We start from the raw sequence: 13,961 nt of genomic DNA on the forward strand, positions 1-13,961 counted from the left end.
ATTTCTATATCTGATCCCTGGATGTTCACCGATGTGGGTGGGGGCGCTGACTGCCAGAAGTCAATCAAAAGCTCTTTTGTTTTACTGGTGTTCAAGTGGAGGTGATTACCTGCACAGCAGTCTACCAAGCCTGCTATTCCTGCTTCCTCCTTTCAGACACACATCATACCACTGTGAAGTCGTCCGAGAACTTTTGCAGATGGCAGCGTTTGGAGTCATGCCTGCAGTCTGAGGTATAAAGCGTGAATAGGTAAGGTCAGAGCACCGTCCCATGGGGAGCCCCTGTGCTGCAAAATACCACATCGGAAGAACAGTCACGACGCAGCCTCACGTACTGTGGCCTGTCGATGAGGTAGTTAATGATCAATTCAGCCAAGTGATGGTCCACTCCTGCCTTTTTCAATTTCACCTGTAGCAGTGCCGACTGGATGGTGTTGAAATCACTGTAAAAAACATGACTGTGACCGCACTCCCCGTGGTCTCCAGGTGGGTGAGGGCCCGATGCAGCAGGTAGATGATGGCATCACACTGATGCTTGGACAGTAAGCAAACTGCAAGGGTTCCATTGCTGACACTGTCTGTGCGCGAAGGTGGCTGAGGATGATCCGTTTCATGGTCTTCATGAGGAATGAGGTGTTTTAAGGATTGGAACCACACAGGAAGTCTTCTAGAGTGTGGGGACTTTTTCCCAGTCTGAGGCTCAGGTTAAAAATGTTGTGGATTACTGGTCCACTACATTCCCTGAGTAGTCTGGAACTGATGCCATCTGGGCCTGTAGCCTTATTGACCTTGTTCCTTCCCAACTCCCTCCTCACTTGATTCAGACTGATGGATATGACTGATGGCTGGATGCGGTGAACTGTACGGTCAACACAGTCTCTAGTAAAATGTTGTGGACCAATAAAATAAAGTATCTTTCAATATTAGACTTCAGAGCAGGTGGAGAATTTCGGCACAGCTTGAAGCAGAGGAGGAGGGGCAGGCTTGCCTGGAACGAGAACTTATACAATGCTAGAATATCCATACAAGTACATCCGGCACATTGTGACGTCAATGTGTGCCCACTCGGGATGTATAATCATTAGGATTTGATCAATACCGAAATTTCTTATTGGTACTGATATTCATCTGTACTCTTACTTGTAATATATGTAATACATCAATACATCACTGTTAGCCAATTTGAGAGCCAGCTTCCGCAGCTAGTTGGTCCATGACTATGACTTCTGTTTTGTTTGATCAGCCATTTTACTGCTGTGTTATAGTTACCTTTAGAAAACAATTAAGGTATGTAAATAAACCTTTACAAAATCTTTCTGTGTAAATAACTCATTGCACCATGTATATATCTGCCGCTTATAGTCCGATACAGCTGATATATGTATTTTTTTAAATAAATGTTTTAAATACGGTAATAAATAAAAAAAATATGGTCAAATAAATAAGAAAAATAAAAAAATTACCAATACATTTGAGTTTTTATGTTTTCAAGTAAAAGAAAGCACACACAAGGATGCATCAGTTATCATTTCAACACTGGTGGTCCAACAATAGTATGAGAAGTCTGATGTAGTCTGATGAAGCTGTCAAGTTATTAATAACTTATCAATGAAGATTGCTGGTTGCGTCCACAACTTCCTAGTATTGGCAGTAGTAGCACGGTGATTTTCACATTAGTCATCACATTAGCAAAAAAAAACATGTCACCTGGCATGTAGAAGTCATTTGGGAACTGTTCAGCTCTGTATTTTGGAGTTAGTTTGGTAGTTTGAAGTGACCGCATGGCAACGAGTCAAGCACAGAGATGGTTTATAAAGTTTGTAAAGTACACGATTTCCCATTTTCCTCTCAATGACAGCATCTCAGTCAGATTTCAGCAAATTTCCGTGACTTTTCAGATTTATATTTAGTTTTTAGCAAACATTGATTCGGTCCGCGATTCCAACTACGCGTAAATCTTTACTTCTGCGTATTTTTGGAAGTGGGGCACTAAAAGGTCGACTCCGAGTGGTTGTTCAACCGTGTCTTTTTGTATGTTTTACAGCTGTACCTGTCATAATTACGACGGTCAATTTGATGAAAATAAAGTACCGATAGCCGTAATAGTCCATCATTTTAACGATCCTCATGGAACGATCTAATTAGGAACCGGTACCAAAAAATACCAGTACTCGGTTTACATCCCTAGTGCCCAGGGTTAAAAAAAGACTCCAAAACACAGCATTCAGAGGCATTCAAGGCTGTCTGCCATTGTTTAACATGAGTATCGAACATTGTCACAACATTTATAAGTTAGAAAAGACAAACATTATTATTGGTCCACTTTAAAAAGTTGCCCTTTTAAAGGACAACTGAACTTTTTTGGAAATGTGCCTATTGTTTATCATCATTATGAGAGACAAGAACAAACATGTCTTTTTTTTTTTTAGCATTCTAAAAATACTTGCAAGATGTGGCTAATGGGAACTTATTTCCTCAGTGCATTTATTTCCGTTCCCACAGCAACGCACTTCTGGCAACAAATGTGTGTTTCTTCTTCCGTAAACAAACTCTTGTGTGTTCTAATCATGGCAGACTTGGTAATAGATGACGAAGATGGCAATTGTTGGGCCAATGTGGATTCACAACCTTATCTTTTTGAAGTGCTGGTCATAGAAGCGAGCACGAAGAACAGGGTGAAATGTTATTGCAGACGAATGCAGAGAGAGTCAGGACTGGCGTGACATGCCGCTGCAAATGTGGAACTTGGAGCCAAGCTATTCCTACATAAATGGAGTGCTTAACCAAAATTAATTGAAAAAATCTTCCCTGGACAGCTTGACCAAGAAGACAACTATCCATCGTGTGAGTCACTTTAATGTTGATCATGATACATAGAGCACATCATGCTTGTTATTACAACTACAGTAGATATGCTGTGGAGCTAGCAGTGCACAAATAAGACATGAAATGTGGGTTAATACTTTATAGATACTGTATTATGAGTGTTCTTGTTTTTTAGTCAATCCAGATTTGTGTTCCATCGCATTGTGTTGGGCATTACAAACTCAAAAGCCATTCAGCTGTTGAAAAAAAAAACATCTTTTGTCTTCTTGTCTCTTATAAGGATTGTGAACAATAGGCAAAATTCCCCAAAAAAGTGCAGTTGCCCTTTAAGAGTTGGAGTTTCTATATATCTAAGACAATTTATAACAGATTATTGGAAGTAGTTCAGAACTTCAGATGAATGAAATACAGATACAGATATACCCACCTTGTCAGACACTTCAATTTACTTCATTGGGTGATGCCGTAAAGATCGGAAGTTTGCGATTCTAGGAAATCCTATTATTGTAATACATCATGAAAGGACCTAAAACATACACTGTTTTATACGTTTGCTGGCTTGAGGTCCTAGCTGTGGTACATTGGGGTTGAACCATGCAAATCAAAAGTCCTGTTCCCTCAGGATACCTCTATTGGCTCCCATGGTGGTCGTGTTGCTTGGGCAGCCAATCAATCAATCAATCGATTCCTTTATTTTCATTGTCATAATAACACTTAAGTCATACATGAACAACGAGATTTTGTTTGAGCTTTGTCCAGCGGCATAGAAACTGCATTGATGTGCAGGTTGACAATAGTTTACATTTTAGCATTTTAGCATTGTCAGGAAGATGGCGAATAGAGGGACGTGGGGGTGGGAACAGTCAGATGTCTGATGGGTGTTACGTTGATGTTGCAGCAATGCAATGTCCAGAGCACAATTATTGAGGTGGTGAAGAGTGAGGTAATAAGATGGTCAGCAAAGGGGCAGGATGTTCATTTAACAGTCTCACAGCCTGGGGATACAGACTGTGAGACATTCTGGTGGTCCTGGCGCGAATCCATCTATACCTCCTTCCAGAGGGTAACAGGTTGAAGAGGCCATGTGCTGGGTGGTATCTGTCCTTCAGGACGTTGTGTACTCGCTTTAGGCAGCGAGTTTTGTACATGGCACTCATCTCTGGGAGTATCGTCCTTGTAATTTTCCCCGCCGCTTTAACCACTCGCTGGAGGGCCTGTTGGTTCGCTTTAGTGCAGCTAGCAAACCACACTAAAAATCCGTAAGTGAGGACACTGCTGATGGCACAGTTGTAAAAGTTGACCATTGATTTCTGCGGAATGTTTGCGCATTTTAGTTTCCTCAAAAAAAAAAGATGTTGTTGGGCCTTTCCGACTGTAGAAGCAGTGTTAATGTCCCAGCAGCCATCCATCTTTGTGCATGTGCAGACATGCATTGGTGCAAGATTTATTTTGGTCTGCCACAGTATCCTTCATCTGCCAGATTCCTCATCAAGCCCAAACTAAATGTTGTGCTAAAGACTGGTCAAAGTAGTTTGCAAATTCAGCATGAAACTAACTCAAGACTGGCTATGATTCATAACTGTTATGTCTTGTTGATTCCGTCAATATACAGGTATACCCACTATCATTGAGAATGGAAAATACTTTACACTCTTCGCTAACCTGGCTGTCTTTTCTGTGTCGGTTTTGACACTCATAAAAGCCACACAAAGCAGGCCGTTTATCAGCACAGTCCAGGCGTTAGGTAACATCAAGAGTTGATATTCATGTCTAAGATAGCAGCATGGACGAAGAGTGAAACCGAGCACAGGAGCAGCGAGAAAGGGGAGAGGGAGGCTGTGGGCGGGCGTATGCAGGAGAGGAGCTTCAGCCATTGGCCACAGACAGGAACTAGGGTGTGAATAGCTCACATTGGCTTAGCCTTTAAGCTGGGCTGGACCTCTAATTTGCTCTGCTTGTGGAGCTTTGAAGAAAAACGGCAGCTGCCTACTAGCCGCCTGCCTGAATAAGCTGGGAGCTGTAGCACTTGCTCACAGTCAAGTCAACTGCATGATCCATGGATGGTTTGGACGGAGCACGGCAAGCACAATTCCACTTGGATTTATCCACCTGATTATTTCAGTGGAATATCTAGCAGAAAGGCAGTCGGCAGAAGCGGCAAAGTTGAGGTAATTCTGTGACATATACTTTCTGCTTCTGGGAGTGATGGCCAGGCTTCCGGGATGACTTTAGAAAGGGTGTGGGTGCAGGAAATAAACTCACAGAAAGAAAGTCAGGTGGGGTTTTTTTCTAGGCAGGTGCTGTATGCGGTATGATGCCCTTTGCTGAGCAATGTGTATACAATGATGGAGATTTGTGTGTCCACTTATGCATGTACATCTGCCTAGGATAGTGTTTGTTTAGGGTCTGATTTTGAACATAGATCTGTTGACACACTCAGTTGCTATTGGAGGAAATAGTTGCTTGCTCCTGCTGAAGGCTCATGCAACATCCTCTCCTTTTCCTCTTATTCTCATCTCTACATTTTAACTTTTTTCGTCAACCCCCCCTGTGCACTCGTCTTTACTCTTTCTTTAAATGCGCCTGTCTTTTGTCATGTTCCCCCTATAAAACTGACGTTCCATTTAGGTAAAAGGAAACAAAACCCACCATCTTTTGTACAATTTAATGAGATTTTCAGTTAATGACGCTACAGATTGTTTGTGCTTGCCCACTATTCAATTTCAGTACACACCCTCCCTCATTCGTCTCCCCCATGCTGAAAAGGGAGCGAGTTGGGGAGGGATTTGGGGGAACAGCAGGAGAATAGCAGCCGGGACTCAGCTGTGAAGAGTGTTGTGGCGCGGAGTTAAAGAATGGCCTGTTGTGTTGGGCAGCAGCAGTATTGTGTGTCTGGCCTTTCTCTCTCCCCGTCCTCCTTTTTTTACTATAATGGGTAATTCCATCATCCCTTTATTAAAATAATCCAAGCTAAGGAAAAAAGCCAAGCAAGTGTTCCATTTGAGCTTTTCCCACTCAGTGATTAAATACTTTTTTACCCAATATGAATGTCAGCATTTTAAATACACACACTACTAGAGTAATTGACATTTGCACATTTACAAGTTATTTAAAGAGCAAGAAAAATTAAACTAATAAACATTTTTTACTTCCACTTACAGTTCATCCAGAAAGTATTACTCTGCGCTTCACTTTTTTTCCCACATTTTGTTATGTTACAGCCGTATTCTAAAATGTTTGTCCTCAAAATTCTACCCACATTACCCCATAATGACAATGTGATTTTTTATTTTATTTTGCAAATGTATTCATCCATCCATTTTCTACCGCTTGTCCCTTTCAGGGTTGTGGGGGGTGCTGGAGCTTATCTCAGCTGCATTCGGGCGGTAGACGGGGTACAAGTCGCCAACTCATTAAAAATAAAAATATTAAAAAACAAATGTATATTCACAGCATTTGTTCAATACTTTGTTGATGCACCTTTGGCAGCAATTACAGCCTCAAGACCTTTTGAATATGATGCCACAAGCTTGTCACACCTATCTTTAGGCAATTTCGCCCATTTGTCTTTAAAGCACCTCTTAAAAGGGAACTGCACTTTTTTGAGAATTTTGCTTATCGTTCACAATCATTATGAAAGACATGACAATTTTTTTAATGCATTCTAACGGTCCGAAATGGTGGACAAAGTTTCCCAACTCTTTGGATTATTTTTTCAGTCATCTACTTTCCAGCTGAGATGCATGATTTATGATCTACAATAAACTTACAGGGAGCAGGGAAGCGAGGAATCAGCAGACCACTCGATGATGTAAACATAGGAACAAACGGAAGTGATTACGTCGTCACTACAAATAGTTTGTCTGCATTAGCTCTTACAATAACAATACCACAATACTTGGTTAATTTTCAAGTCACGAAATGTAAATGTAGTATTGTTGGTGCTTTTTGAATGGTTATTTATCTGATTTTATGGGTGGAATAGTGGAGCTCCCATTGGCTCCGCTGTAAGCAGACTTTTATTTACGTTTATTCAATGTTTAAAATGGATTAAAATAACAACAACATCCGTCATCACGTTTTTCATAATGAATAAGAACGATAGACAAAATTACAAAAAAAGTCTTTAAGCTCCATCAGGTTGGATTCATCCAGGATATATAAATAAACATTGATTGATTGATTGATATCTCAGTACATTGCTGTTTTAATCTTTCCCTCTATCTTAACTAGTCTCCCAGTTCCTGCCGCTGAAAAACACCCCACCACCATCACTTCACTGTAGGGATGATATTGGCCTGGTGATGAGCAGTGTCTTTGGTTTCCTCCAAACAGGATGCCTAGAATTCACGCCAAATAGTTTATTGTTTGTCTCATCAGACCAGATAATTTTGTTTCTGATGGTCTGATAGTTTTTCTGGTGCATTTTAGCAATTTTTTTTACTAAGAAAAGGCTTTCATCTGGCCACTATACCATACCGGCCTCATTGGTGGTTTGTTGCAGAGATGGTTGTCCTCAAGGAAGGTTCTCCTCTCTCCACAGAGGAATGCTGTAGCTCTGACGGAGTGACCGTCAGATTCTTGATCATCTCGCTGACTAGACTAAGATGAATGCAGCAATGTACAGAGACATCCTGGATGAAAACCAACTCTTCCCATCCAACCTGATGGAGCTTGAGAAAGATAGGTGTGCCAAGTTTGTGGCATCGTATTCAAAAAGACTTGAGACTGTATTTGCTTTCAACAGTACATCAACAAAGTATTAAGGCTGTGAATATATATAATACATTTGCAAAATTAAAAAACAAAAAAACAAAAAACTTTACATTGTCATTATGGATTATAGTGTGTAAAGTTTTGAAGACAAAACTTGGCTGCAACATAAAAAGTGGAAAAAGTGAAGTGGTATGAATACTTTCTGGATGCACTGTACAATAACTACATTATATGACTGATCGCTTCTTAGTAGGTGTGTAATAAATAACCAATATACATAGAACATCGATTTTTTTTCTTTTTTGAAAAATGTGAATCGAGTTAAAAGAAAACTGCATTTTTTGGGGGGGAATTGTTCACAATCCTTATGAGAGACAAGAAGACAAAAGGTTTTGTACTTTTGCATTGTAATTTGTAATAATCGGCTCGTTCTAGGTGGCTAGCAATGGAGCTAATGCGAGCAATCCATTCTGTCTCTAAATCACTTTGAAAATGCTTCCGAAAAACGCCAACATGACTTAATTTACGTTCCGTAACCTGTTTAATAAGCAAGCTGTAGCGGCATTGTTATTGTAAAAGCGAACACTGAGGAAGTGTTTTTCTAGTGTAGTAACACATCGGCTTGCGGCGACATGCTACGGCATTAGCCGTTAGCTAGCTACGGCAAGAGGTAAGCTAGCTACTACATCAACAGCTGAATGGCTTTTGAGTTTGTAATTCACAACACAATGCGATAGGACACCAATCTGTACTGACTGAAAAACATGAAAAATATTTTAATAGTATCTGTAAAGTAATAGCCCACATTTTTTGCTTTGTTTGTACACAGCTAGCTTGACAGTTAATGTACTGTAGTTTTAATAACAAGTGTGCCATGCTGCAATAATCCATATGAATATTATAATGATTCACTCGATGGGCAGTTTTCCGTTTGGTTCAACTGGTCGGGGAATTTTTTTTTCCTGTTGATTTTGGGTAAGCACTCCATTTTTGTTGCCAAAGCTTCGCTCCAAGTTCCACATTTATAGCGTCAAGTTCCACCAACCTCACTCCCTCGGCTTCTGTCTGCTTCATCGTTTCACAATCTCTTTGTGCTCACTTCAATGAGCAGCAGTTCATCCTCTGTATATTCAGGTTAAAAAAGGATAAGGTGTTTATACAAAAATAGTTGTCTTCGTTGTCTGTTACCAAGTCTGCCATGATTAGAACACACACACGTTTGTTTTTGGAAGTAGGAACACACATTTTTTGTGGGAAGTCTGAAGTGCGTTGCTTTGCAAACAAAAATAAATGCGCTGAGGAAAGAAGTTCCATCAATGCTTAAGATTACCAAAGGTTAATATTGCACATATTACATAATGTTATGAACGTGTCTGTTACTACATTATATATATATATATATATATATATATATATATATATATATATACAACGTTGATGGAGGCGTTGTTTTAGAGGGCTTTGAAGAGTACAATGGTGATTTCCATTAGCCACATTTTTCAAGTGTTTTTGATCATCTCTAAAATCCTTAAAAAAACAAAAACAAATGTGTTTTCTTTATCCACTTTAAATGTAAAATAAAAAAATCAACCGGGTTAATTGATCCGCTACACTGCTGGAAGCTCTATTTGTGATTACCATATCTTCCAGACTACACAGCACCCCGGGGATATAAGCTGCACCCACAAATTTTTAGAGGGAAAAAATATGTTTCCATATATTAGCTGCACCAGACTATAAGCCACAGAAATATACATTGTGAAGTGAGTTTTTTTACACAGAAATATTTTGTAAATGTTTTTTTACATACCTTAACTGTTTCCAAACAGTGTCTGTTACACGGCAGTAAACGGGTGATCAAACACAACAAAAGTCATCGTCATCCACCCACTAGCTACGGAAGCTAGCACTCCAATCAGCTAAACACACTCAATGAGTCCATGGTGACGTTTTGGTGAATTTATTGAGGAATTTGTGAAACTGAAACCATACAAAAAGAATGCCTTCATAAGTTACTAATACTAACACAGACACTCGTAAACGTGTTAGCATACTAGCTAATGCTAACAACGCTAGCTTCATTACATTACGATAGCACGGACAAATATGCATGAAAACACTCCTACAGACATCACACACGGGACGGTTTAGTTAGTAAGAATTGTTTTAGGTAATCAGTGGAATTTACAAACTTGGAGTGATAAATGAAGATTCCTTTTGATTAAATACGCTATGGACACTTATTTCCGGTTGACGGCATCAAACAGGAAGTACATTTTCAACCCGCAATACCTGCAGTGAGCGAACTTGTTCAAAAGATGGCGCCATAACACAAACAATAACACCACCGTTTTAGTCCTGTGCTTGTGTTTAATGCGAACTATTGAACACAAAACATTATGGACATTTGCAAAAAAATAAAAAATCCATAAATTTAGCTATGTTCCTCTTTCACTTCCAGTGAAACTCATGCAAGACTTGTACTGTTAAAGTAAACAAAAAAAGTTTCCAAGACAAAATGTGCAATATGGGCACGATTAAGTTTGGAAGAGTATTGTTTAAGTTGAAGGTTAACTACACTGGATAAACTCGATAAACTTGATAAAACTGTTACAATGTGCAAATAATGTGAAACAGCACTGAAACAGTCTCAGTGGCCTAGTGGTTAGAGTGTCCGCCCTGAGATCGGTAGGTTGTGAGTTCAAACCCCGGCCGAGTCATACCAAAGACTATACAAATGGGACCCATTACCTCCCTGCTTGGCACTCAGCATCAAGGGTTGGAATTGGGGGTTAAATCACCAAAATGATTCCCGGGCGCGGCCACCGCTGCTGCTCACTGCTCCCCTCACCTCCCAGGGGGTGATCAAGGGTGATGGGTCAAATGCAGAGAATAATTTCGCCACACCTAGTGTGTGTGTGACAATCATTGGCACTTTAACTATTTAACTTTAAATACAGCAATAGCACAACTAATCTAAACACATACCTGTTGAGAAGACATGAAGAAACTGGGAATGAGAAGCCTCGTACAGTGAGCTCAAAGACACAACAGGACAAACAAACGAATATTTAAGAAAAATGTGGACATAACTCCACTGAAGCCAAATTAATAACGTCTCCAATAGCCTGTTTGATTCTTAAAGACTTGAGATCATAGTGTTGTCGAGAATAAGGGTTTTTCAGAGCATTATAAACACATAGGTGCCTCAGTAGATAAGTCCCAAGTCGACGACATTTTACGAACAAAAACATGCCAAAGCTGTATAGTAAAACAAAGGATGAAGTAAATTTGTGGCATAAGTGGAAATTAAATATTTAGTCTGTTTTCATTGCTAGAGTGGCTTTCCAAAGTGTTTCACATCCAATTTATGACAGTAACAAACACTATGACATTGTTCTGTATGTCATGTCAAAAGCAGCAAAAATACTTGTTCACTGGTATGTTGTAAAATGTGAATGTTGTCTGGCTATCTGTGTTGGCCCTGTGATGAGGTGGCGACTTGTCCAGGGTGTACCCCGCCTTCCTCCCGATTGTAGCTGAGATAGGCTCCAGCGCCCCCCGCGACCCTGAAGGGAATAAGCGATAGAAAATGGATAGATGGATATGTATTTAAAGATAAACAGTACAACAACAAACAGTCATAATATGAAACGGTAAAGTCTAGTTTAAATAGGAAACTGTACCTGATTGCATCATTTTTCATAAAATAGAATCAAATTAAATGAAATCGGATGACCTTCTACCGAATCGAATCAAATCGGTACATTTTAAAATGTATTATTTCTGAATCATATTGTTCTCCAAGTATCCAGATACATATTGAATCATCTCATATTAAAGGTAGCACACCTGTACTTCTTAGGATGAATTGAAAATTGGATTACAATCTTTACTAAAAGTGTATTTAATTAAATGGTTAATGATTGTAAAACAACGTTCTGTTAATGGGATTGTCAATGTTTAATAGGTTACACGATTTTAATAGTATTATTTCTTTTTGAGGTCTGTCAAGTCACCACTCAAGTAAAGCTCCTCACACCACACTAAAGTTCATATAAGTTCCACGTCGATATGCACACACCAGCCACTGATATGATCTGTAATTTGACTGTTATTTGTTTAATCATCGCAGGGCCTCTGCTATATTGTTTCTTGCTCTGTTGACTTTTGTAACTCATTACTCTTTTTATTGGAGGATTGTTTGAACAAAGTTAAAGAAAGCAGGTTTCAATACTCACTTTCAGGTCTTCACTGGTCTAGTGCCTGTCCAACTCTGTATTAAGAAAATTATGTTCATCTTTTACAGTTTTTTATAGTCGCTCGGACACAGTTCCCAATACTTAGGTCACTTTTTCAAAACTCTTCACACCGTTCTCCAAACCAACTTTCAGCTCGTCACATCAGTTCATTTCACTTTCAAAATGCACATAAACTACCAAATCACTTCATACATGTCTCAAATCAACTCATTATTCCAGAACACTAACAAAGGTTGACAGACAACAAACACACTTTTGAGTTTGAGTTTGAGTTTGAGTTTATTTCGAACATGCAAGCATACAACATGATACATCACAATTTCCAGTTTCTCTATTCAACATGTTCGAAAAGAAGTAGGAAGAAGCAAAGCTTATTTAATCCTACCCCTTTTCTTTTACATAGCAGTTGCTAAAATGTTGTCCACTTCCTGTTCTCAATTTATTCACAATATACTCCATAAGTAATCACAATAAAAATAAATAAATAATACTCGGTGAAGTAAGTTACATTTCGTATAGTGAGATGAGTAAGATTATTTTGAAAATGAATGGATGGATGAAATAAATTCAGAATGTTTATCATGGTTCTTCTTCTTTGTACTTTGTAAACACTTTAAGTTTGAAGAGTTTCTTGAAGTGGATTATATTAGTACATGATTTGATTTATTTGCTTAATCCATTCCATAATTTAACATACTGATATACTGAAGGTCTTAAGTGTTGTACATGCGTACAAATGTTTTAAATTACATTTTTCTCAAAGATTATATTTCTCCTCTTTTGTTGAGAAGAATTGTTGTATATCCTTGGGTAGCAGATTATAGTTTGCTTTGTGTATAATTTTAGCTGTTTGCAAATTCACTATGTCGTGGAATTTCAGTATTTTTGATTCAATAAATAAGGGGTTTGTATGTTCTCTATATCCAACATTATGTATTATTTTTTAGGGGTTTGTATGTTCTCTATATCCAACATTATGTATTATTTTTTCACCCACAAAACAATGACCTAAAAACACTAACAACGGGTATCATTTTACAATGTTTTCATGTGTAAAACAAAGACATCTCCGTTTATAATTCACAGCAAAATATATGTTACTAGACTGAATCAGACATGATGCAGAATGCTTCAATATACTGTATGTCTTTTATTATTTTTTTCTTTTTTTTTTTTGCACTGAGTAATTCCAAAATACAATAATTTGTATACACACACACTGATACAGATACAATAGTAATGCTAATCTACTCACTCTTCTCCATTTGGCCACAGGTTCTCATTCACATCACATCTTATGTCATCTAGGGCAGTGTTTTTCAACCTTTTTTGGGCCAAAGCACATTTTTTTCATAAAAAAAATACGGAGGCACACCAACAGCAGAAAAAGTTAAACAATGAAACTCCACCAGGTTGTCGTGCCTTATTTTGGGTTTGTTATTGTTTCCTGTGTGTAGTGCTTTAGTTGCTGTCTTGCGCTGTTATTTTGGTGACCCTTCCCGTTTTGTTGGTGTTTTCCTGTAGCAGCTTCACGCCTTCCTTTGAGTGCTATTGCCCGCACCTGCTTTGTTTTCACAATCAAGACTATTTAAGTTGTGCGTACGCTATCCTTCTTTGTGGGGACATTGTTGACTGTCATGTCATGTACGGATGTGCTTTGTGGACGCCGTCTTTGCTCCACACGCTGTAAGTTTTTGCTGTCGTCCAGCATTCTGTTTTTGTTGACTTTGTAGCCAGTTCAGTTTTACTTTTGTTTTACATAGCCTTCCCTATGCTTCAGTGCCTTTTCCTAGCGGGACTTGCCTCTTGTTAATTTTTGGTTTAAGCGTTACATACCTTTTTACCTGCACGCTGCCTCCCGCTGTGCTCTGCATATTGGGATCACGACAAACCATCCTTGACGCGTTCCGACTTCTACAAAGCAATGAACTACCTGCTGCCACCTACTGATATGGAGTATTACAAGATTACCCTGCCAAGCTCTACACAGCACAGGCACTAGACACCGGCACATTATTATTATGATTATTGATTTGCAAAAAATATTTTTTGGACCAATTAGGTGAAGTTGCATAATTTCCCACGGCACACCAGATAATATCTCACGGCACACTGGTGTGCCACGGCACACTGGTTGAAAATCACTGATCTAGGGCA

The 13,961-nt window shown here is 39.0% G+C and overlaps 1 protein-coding gene across 16 annotated transcripts in view; it reads left to right on the plus strand.

The window, feature by feature from the left end:
- LOC133620249 (membrane-associated guanylate kinase, WW and PDZ domain-containing protein 1-like) overlaps positions 1–13,961 on the plus strand; it is a 204,773-nt gene that overhangs the window by 90,268 nt on the left and 100,544 nt on the right. For 2 of the 16 annotated variants that reach the window (XM_061981646.1, XM_061981665.1), the window contains exon 1: positions 4,799–4,994. The exons of the other annotated variants lie outside the window; for them this stretch is intronic. The gene's annotated coding sequence lies outside the window, so the exon portion shown is untranslated. Of the gene's footprint in view, positions 1–4,798; positions 4,995–13,961 lie in introns of those variants that run through there. 16 annotated transcript variants of the gene reach the window in all.

This window comes from Nerophis lumbriciformis, linkage group LG01 (genome assembly GCF_033978685.3).
Source record: "Nerophis lumbriciformis linkage group LG01, RoL_Nlum_v2.1, whole genome shotgun sequence".
In the NCBI taxonomy this organism is placed as follows: domain Eukaryota; kingdom Metazoa; phylum Chordata; class Actinopteri; order Syngnathiformes; family Syngnathidae; genus Nerophis; species Nerophis lumbriciformis.